This window comes from Hippoglossus stenolepis, chromosome 15 (genome assembly GCF_022539355.2).
Source record: "Hippoglossus stenolepis isolate QCI-W04-F060 chromosome 15, HSTE1.2, whole genome shotgun sequence".
Taxonomy (NCBI): Eukaryota; Metazoa; Chordata; class Actinopteri; order Pleuronectiformes; family Pleuronectidae; genus Hippoglossus; species Hippoglossus stenolepis.
Window position 1 is genome coordinate 152,072 of NC_061497.1, and position 9,323 is coordinate 161,394.

At 43.9% G+C, this 9,323-nt stretch overlaps 1 protein-coding gene across 1 annotated transcript in view; it reads right to left on the reverse strand.

The window, feature by feature from the left end:
* amot (angiomotin) overlaps positions 1 to 1,239 on the reverse strand; it is a 30,805-nt gene extending 29,566 nt beyond the window's left edge. The window contains exon 1 of the mRNA XM_035178304.1: positions 947 to 1,239. The gene's annotated coding sequence lies outside the window, so the exon portion shown is untranslated. The remainder of the gene's footprint in view (positions 1 to 946) is intronic.
* Positions 1,240 to 9,323: the final 8,084 nt, after the last annotated feature.

Below are 9,323 nucleotides of genomic sequence, written 5' to 3' on the forward strand. Positions count from 1 at the left end.
TTTGTGTTTTAGGTCATGTGCCACACTTCGAACTCTTACAAAATAGATGAACTGCAAGCTGCCACTCACACACTGGTTCAACACAGACATACATAATTTTTCCGCTGTAATGTCATATGGCCGAAGGTTAAATGCAATATATTATCTACACGTTATAAACTTATACATATTATAATATAACAGTTCTATTATAACCATGAATAATATTAATAAACAATCTATGCTACCATCGATATGGATGTTTTTACAGGTCAAAGGTCACCCGAGGAAGTATCCTGGATGTCACATTAACAAACCAAGCTGCAGTGCCTACACACCAAAGCTTTGTTAAACCGCCTTTGGGACAAAATCATATTACTGCGAAGTGCGTGAACTGTGATAAAAATCTCAAGATAAGCAGATTATGCATGCACGTGAATGTTCTCAGTAAAATATTGTGTATGCAGCACCATTGACGAAACAACATCTATGTTTTTCCATGTCCTTGAGGAGCCCCTTGAACCACAACAAGGGCCCCTTGTGTGGCCCCTCACTGGAAAATATAACGCTGAGGCTGAGAAGCAGCTAACGCAAGGAGTTGTGGTAACACAGGCAGGGATGCAGGTAAAGATACAGCCACACACACTACACATTATTCAAGCTTCACTTACTGGGAGGCTATCAGCAGGAAATACTTCAAAGTCAAGAATCATAGAAGCGAGTGAAAGAGAGAGTGAGAGAGTGGAAACAGAATAAAAGATGGAAACCCTCTCTGGGTCTATAACAGACGTTTGACTGCCTTCATGATCAACAAAGAAAAATGACCAGGTTTTCAACGGTTTCTATCTGACAGCCATTTGTAATCCTTCAACTGGTTCACTATAAAACTTGAACGAGCGAAAGTGGGGGAAAAGACACAGAGTTTAATCAACTTTCTATCTTCTTTACTCCATAAACGCAGTTTTACCTTTCTGCAGAGCCCCTTCCGTTCACTTTCTTGGACAGTCAGCTCGAGGAAACATCGTTTACTCTTATTTACTCCGAAGCGAACTGAAGCGACTCCTTCGGCTGCACTGAACCTCCTTTTACACCAACCCAATTCTCTGCTGCTGCTCACTTTTGGCTTTCGCTGCGAGTTCGAATCCTTTTTTCCCGGAAAGGGAACCTCTTCGCTGCCACAAAGACTTCGTCTTTCCCCGCAAGTTTCATGCTACACTGTAAAGAGGAAGCGGTGTGGGAGAAATGGCAGGAAGTTCCCCCTGCCTGGTCTGCAGAATGAGAAGAATGTCCCCCCCGCTCTTCCCCCTTTCCCCCCCCTCTTCCTCAAGCCAACGCAACTGGAAGAAAAAAAATGGATCAGAGAAATCCCTTCTCCAATCTTCCTCGCTTTTAAACTCACAAACGTAATTATGATGAACAAAACTAGCCCATGGAAGTAACCAATACATCAGCAAACTATTGATACGTTTGAGCACTGCATTTGTTATATTATCAACACAAATTGGTCGTTGTTTTGAGCCCATGTGTCACAGCCATCAACTCAGAAAAAGATGAAAAATAACAAAGGTCTTTTATGAGTTCCAGTAGACACTTGTAACTCTGCAGCCAGGGGCGGATTTCACGGGGGACAGGGACATATGTTCAGTGTCTGGAAGGCTTCATAATTTTGTGGACTTTTACACATTGACAAATATCAGAGATCTGCTTTTTCAGGAAAACAAAATCTAATCAGGCATATTATTTGCTTTAGCGCAGTTAATGGGTGCTGCGTCTCTACTGCTAGTCTAATATACTGCTACTGTAAAAAAAACGTCACAGCAGGTTGCAAGTTGATATAAGAAATGCAATCAATGCAAGTTGATATAAGAAAGTAATAAAGTGCTTATGGAAATGTTTCACGAATGTGTCATCAGACAAAGGCAACTCAGAGAGAGGAGCTGAGCACAGACAGGCAGGGACAGTCAGACTGAGGCATGGAGTCTCAGGTAAGTTTGTTAGTTTTTGTCTCAGAGTTATGATGTAAAGCCCTCTCGTATTTAAACTTGTAAAAAGTAAAGACATTAGTATTGTTGTTGTTTTGAACTGTGTAGTTATCAATATGGAAAACACCTAATTTATATTCTAGGAGACAGACTGTTCAGGTCACCGAGAATGGTGAAAGGGTCAGATCCAGGGAGAGAGTCAGGTGACAGCGGCCCTATTGCAGTTGCCAGCACCAGCACCAGTACCAGTACCAGCACCAGCACCAGTACCAGCACCAGCACCAGCACCAGCACAGAGAATAGGACCAGAGGCAGCAAAGATCATGACAACCCTATATACAGTATATATACAGTATATATTACTATACGTACTACAAAATCGAAATCAAAGACATGAAATAAGAGACCAATAAGAACACGTTAGCAATAAAACAAAGACTTACGATAAAAAAAATCATAAAACTAGCAAAAGGTATAAAATATGTTTACAAAAATAAGAATAAAGACAATGGTGTTGAAAAAAAGAAGATAAAATTAATTAAAATCAAGATCATAGAAATAGGTGTTAAGTTGTTTCTTAAAACAATCAACAGAAGTAGCTTGTCTGTGTGGTGGGAGTTTGTTCCAAACCTTTCGTGCATAGCAACAGAAAGCTGCTTCCCCAAACTTTTAATGTTCATTTTTGGGATATTGAGCAAGCCCGCAGTAGAAGACCTGAGGGAAAGGTTTGGAACATATTCCGATAAACAGTCAGAGATGTATGAGGGTGGTGTACCATTAAGAGACTTAGAAACAAGTGAAATCATTTAAAAATTAATCCTCAGTGTTACTGGAAGCCAGTGTAAAGACACTAAAACCGGAGGAATGTGATTTTTCCCCCTATTTCTCGTTAAAACCCTGGCTGCTGAATTTTCTACAAGCTGTAGTCGATCAATGTAATAAATCAAATTAGGCAAAACATAAAGAGCAAGTTGCTGTAAATTTATCAGAGAGAGCTTTGTCCATAAACATACATTTATTAAACAACCATCCTAACTACTTCGCATCCTCTCCATATTTGTCCAGTGGCTTCACAAGCCTGCCTGTGGAGGTCATATGTACTGGAGTCAGAGTCTGTGGCGCAGTAACTGAAAGTTTAACAGGAAGTGGATTCGGGAGCAGGTGGGTTCAACTCTCCATCACACTCAAAGTGTCCCTCTCCACTTGTCTCAGAGGCCTCTGGAACATCCAGGAGGGGTCTCAGATGGCGATTCTTGCATAGTTCTCCTCCATCCCTCTGGACAACAGTAAGTATGACCTTGATGAGTCCCAATCTTTAATGACAGTAGCAGTTTTTGTCCATCCTCGTTTGTTGGCCAGCATCACAGCAACGCTGATTCCAGACTTCAGTTCTGGCAGAGGTTCAGAAATAATGTCTGCTGTTATAGGCATGCCCACAGCTCTTTTTTGTTAAATTATATTTTTGGGGTTTTTGGCCTTTATTGCGATAGGACAGAGAGAGCAAGCGGTGAAAGGGGGGAAAAGAGAGTGGGGGACAACATGCGGAATCGAACCCGGGTCACTGCAGAGGCGTGTAGCCTTATCGGGACGGCAGCACTGAAGAAGGTTTCGGTCTGTTAGAATTATTCTGGCTGTCTGGACAGCTCTCTTTCTCTCTCAATGGGCTTGAGCATGAGGGCTGGTTGTGATATGTCTGAAATCATACTCCTGAGAAATTTGGATGAAAGCTCTGCCCAAGAATTGGTGACTGCTAGGGACTGAACAGAAAGGAAGGATCCCAGGGATGACCTTCAATCCGATAGACAAAACAGAATTGCAAATGTGAAAATTGCTTAAGCACAGAAAAAGTACAACAAAGGCATTAGTATTCATTTGAGCAAACCCCATCTGGTAAAGATGTTCTTCAGTTTACCTCTAGTGGTTTCACCTGACACATCTCTGAGGTAGGCCATTTCTTTAATACCTTGAAGAACGATCAAGTAGTGTTGTTTATTCAGTTCATTTACTGAATATTTGTTGAATGTCTCTGCATATCTCATGTCACATACTACACCTAGCAAGTTTTCTACACTTCACAATACTCAATACATACTTTGTGTCCTGCAATATTTCAGGCCTCATCTTTTCTGGCAATACTATTCTGTCATTGCACAACATCAGTTGTTCTGACATTGTATGGTAATGTCTGGAGGTGTAGTAAGTGAAGTAGTAACTGCATATTGAACCACCCTGTCATCATGTAATGTTGGACAATCTGCTGCTCAGTATTGTATAGGCTGTAGGGTTTGATGCTTGACTAAGTCAAGCTTTGTGGATAAGATAGGCAATGCTTGGTGGACTGCTTCCTTTTAGGCCTTTATTTCATTTGTCAGCTCTGACTTTCTGTCTAGAAAGGGTATTTGATATTACAAGAAAAAATCTTCCCATGGCACATATTCAGCTGTGGGGTTATAGCACATCATATTAACCCTCGTGTTGTTCCTGGGTCGGATTGACCCAGAGTGTATGTGTGTCTGTGTGTGTGTGTGTGTGCGTGCGTGCGTGCGATCATCTGCAAGCCCTGGCCGGTCAGGGTTAGGGTTAGGGTGACCCAAGGATTGTCATTATCCAATTCTCCTGGGGTAATTGAGACCAATAGATTGTCATTCTCGATTCTCCAGGGGGGTCATTTAGACCCCCAGAGAGGGCGCTGTGGTGCTCTGTGGGGTCATTTAGACCCACACCTGATTCCAATTGTAATCTAGGGGGGTACATTAGACCCACAGAGAAGCCGGTGGGCCATTCTCCGTGTGCCACCCTCCCGGACCATGGCACGATGTCACGTCAGGAGCGTTTCACCAGAGAACAGGTTCTCCAACAGCTATTCTCCCTGCAACCATCCTCTGAACCCGAAGAGGACGCGAAAGAGCCAGACCGAGAAGCGGACGGACAAGGAGATGGAGAAGCAGACCGAGAAGCAGACAGAAAAGCAGACCGAGAAGAAGACAGAGAGGACGACGGCGACGAAGACTACGACCCAGTGGGTGATGCTTCTGCAGATTCGTCATCCTTGGAAGAAGAAGAAGAAGAAGGACAAGACCACGGCGACACCACCACCACCGGACTCGTGGAAAGAGAGACCTTCCCGTCAAGAAACGGGGTAATAACATGGTCCTCGAGGGCGTAAGGCCGAGAGGAGGGCCACTGCTCCTCCTCCTCCTCTTCCTCCTCCTCTTCCTCCTCCTCTGCTGCGGCTCAAAGCGGGGTCCCCCCGGGCCCCACGATCCATGAAACGTCCCCCACCGGTGACCTAGCCTCGACGTTCCGCCTGTTCATCACGCCGACGGTAGAGAACATCATCCTGGAGATGACGAATCGGGAGGGTCGTCGAAAATACGGCGACGAATGGAAAGGGATGGACGAGACCGACCTGCGCGCCTACGTAGGGCTGCTGATCTTAGCGGGCGTGTACAGGTGCCGGGGCGAGGCCGCCGCCAGCCTGTGGGACGCCGAGAGCGGCCGGGCGATATTTCATGCCACGATGCCCCTAAAACTCTTCCACATGTACTCCAGACTGCTGCGCTTCGACGACTGCGAGACGAGACGCACGAGACGAGCCACACCGTGTGCCGCGGGTGTAACAAATACATCTGCAAGGGCTGCTCACTTGTCTATTGCCCTATGTGTGCGTCCTAATATGGGGTGGGCTATGTGAGGGGGCCAACAGCCGGGGGAAGCAGGGACAACACAAGGATTAAAGGGGACATAGCATGCCCATTTTACCACAAGTTGATATGGTTCCTTGGGGTCTTAATGAAATGTCTGTAACATACTTTGGTCAAAATACCACAAGGATCATATAAAACAGCACCCTTTTTACCCTGTCTAAAACAGCCCTCCACAGAGTGACCTGTTTTGAGTGCCTGTTCCTTTAAATGCTAATGAGCCAGCTCCCCCCTCCCCCCTCTCCCCCCATGATTTTAAACGATATAAATTACATATTTTATATGATATAAATTATCAAATATGCATCCCATACTTTGTATTCCCTTTCTGTTGTCCTGGAGTTTTAATTTTCCCAATCACATAATTAAATGTCCCCCTCTGCCCATCCACTACAAGCACACAAGCAGACAGACAGAGAGAGAAAGAGAGGTGGGGGGGCTATGAAGACCATCATTTACCCCCGAACCCCGACATTCAACGGGTACAACAACAAGCGGAGAAAGCAGAATCGCGGGCTGACCTTATATATACAGTCTATGAGGCGGACCAGCGCGGAGAAATGCACGTCCCGTGTGAACAGCCAGGCGGCTGCGCGCTTGAGAACGGCGCTGTGCTGCCTCGCTGCGGCGCTTCCGCGTCCGGTGTTAACCCGGCGTACAGTAGTGCTGAACACTGCGGAAGTCTTCCACACTGCTGGCTGTGTGGCGCTGACACAAATTCCAGCTCACGCACGGGAGAGCGAGCGGTCGCGCCCGAGCAGCTGCTGCAGCCTCCCAGTCCCAACGATCCAGACAAATGCCACATGTGAGTGAATCGCGGGCTGACCAGCGGAGAAATGCTCGTCCCGTGTGAACAGCCAGGCGGCTGCGTGCTTGGGAACGGCGCTGCGCTGCCTCGCAGCCTCGCTGCCTCCGGTGTAAACCCGGCGTAACGAGTGTGGGGGGACGGGGGGGGACGGGGGCCAAGACCATGTAGGGAGACTTCCAGTACCTTGTTACGACACAAAACCCAGGAAGCTCAATCGAGTCGCTCAAGCATGACGTTTCTGACTTAGAGGAACTATAACAAAACGCGGGAGTGTTTTTTCCCCAGAGTTTTTGGGTTGGTAGACATGCCAGATACCCACATTAACCTGTAGAAGCACTAACAAAGTGGAATTTGCATGCTATGTCCCCTTTAAGCAAGTTGCCGCTTCTCTCCTCTGTGTCTGGGAGCGATGCAGAGTTTACACTTACACATGTAAGAATGAGATGAAGTGAAAGCAACATGAAAAAGATGGAATGTTTTCTTAAAGAGCAGCAATGCAGAAAAGAAAGAGAGGGGTCGGAGGAGATGGTCTGTATAACCATTAAACCAGTGAGGCGAAGCAGAACATTACGGAAATACTGTCTGTCAGTAGTGCGATGCTACAAAGCGGACCAATCAAAGCTCTTACTATCCCAGACCCAGAGAGTCTATTTTATTTATTGATTTGGTTGTGTGTGTGGTTTATTTTATTTATGTTTTATCATTGTTAGAATCAAGTAAATACTAAACACATCACCATCATACACAGACAATCTAATGGCCAAGTGCTTTGGGGAGAAATTCTAAATTCATTATCAGTGAGTGAGTCAATTTCAGAAATCGAGTGCATGTGTAGACTATAATTCAAGTATGCTCATAGTTTTCAAATATATAAAAAAAAAAAAACATGGCACACAGGCCTGGGGTAAATGGTGGTGCACCAACTGCAAACTATCTGTGTTCCTCTATGGTAACAGCGTACTGCTAAACCACAAACACAATGTGATTAGTTTTGATGATGACAAAAGTTTTAGGTAAATTCAAGTGTTGGGCTGAATTTGGAGCTAGATGAAGGTCAGATGATCCCAATTCCCAAAACTGAAATCCCAAATCCAGTTTAAGGTTATTATTAAAAACACCTAATAATTCAGATCTGTAGCTTAAAAATGTGGCTAAAATTTAGTAAAATGTGGGTAAAAGTCCATTTCTGAGAAAGTGTAGTCTGTACATGCCAACACATGCGTAGTGAAGTTAAAGCTGTGTTACCTGTGAGTCACACTGTCGCTGAAATAAAGGAGAAATTGATGAAAATGGTCTAAAAGTGTGTCTTGCCACAGTGATCGATGGCTGGAGGTCATGGTAAAAACGGTCAATAATGTGGATGAAACTAGAATTACCCCACTGCAGTTGGATGCCTCTGCCAACCAGTGCAGTTTCCAGGTACATACTTGTTCATATAATATACCAGATTCGTATAAAGTCACCGTGACCTTTGGAGTAATGTAATCACTTCATCTTATAGCTGTTACTGATCAAAAGTTGAATGAATTCCTTCAGGCAGTCTTGGAATATCACATGCAAGTGGCCAAAAATTGTTTTGACCTTTTACAACTGAAATTGAATTAGTGAGTCCCAGGGAAAATGTGTCCCAAATTTGTAAGAGTTCCTTTGAGATGTTACATTCATAAGGCAAAATGTGTTTGAGGTCAGAGTGACCTTTGACCACCAAATTGTAATCAGGTCATCCATGAGTCCAAGTGAATTGTGCCAGATGTAATTGAAATTTCTAACAGGGAGTCCTATACATCACATTGAAAGGAACATGAGGTCACTGTGACCTTTGGCCTGCAGGCAACAACATGTAATCAGTTTATCGTTGAGTCCAAGGTGAACAACATACCAAATTTTAAGACATTCCCTCAGGCTGATCTTAAGATAACAGGTTAAAGAATAACATAAACATACTTTGCGAGGCCACCATGATCTGGACCTTTGACCCTTGGCTAAGTTAAAGTGAATGTTTGTGCCAAATGTGAAAGAATTCCCTCAAGGCATTCCGGAGATATTGCATTCACAAGGCAAAATATTTGCTTTGTGGGGCAACAGTGACCTTGAACTTAGACCACCAAATTCTATTCCGGTCATCTTTGAGTCCAACTGAATATTTGTACCGAATTTGAAGATATTACCTCAGGGCATTGTTGAGATTTCACATTCAGACAGACAACAGACAGACAACCGGAAAACCCAATGCCTCCAGCCACTGGCTGTTACCGGCTCAGGGGTGATTTTGCACTGGCATGTTTTCTGCTGGTGCTGGATCGGGCAAATAAACACCCTTATCAATTGTAATGTTATACGATATACAGCATGTTAAAACAATACAACATGCTGTCTCTGGCATGTAGAACAGCCACTAGCTGTGTCAAAGCTCATCCACCTTCACAACACCAACTGTGCCATGGTAGGTGTGTGCATATGATGCTTCTTGTATGAGCACTCCTGTCTTGTCTATGAGTTTTCGAGGTGGGCCTGGAGAAAATAGTGAATTTGAAGTAAATGATTTGAAAATACACATGGCAACAATTACATGGACATTGCAACATTTAGCAGGTAGGCTACATTAATAAATGACAAATTATATTATAAACCAAACTGCAGAGTTTGAACAGAATAATGTCAGAATTATGAGATGTAATTTATATATTTGTTTATAATTACTTAAATCTAAAATATACAACTTGATTTCAATAACAACACTTTATTCTCGTGATGCCGAGAGCAGATCTCTGAATTCTGTTCATACCTTAAAGAAAATAAAAAAAAGAGAAAATTAGTGGCTGTGACAAGTTATTCTAATTTTCTTGTATG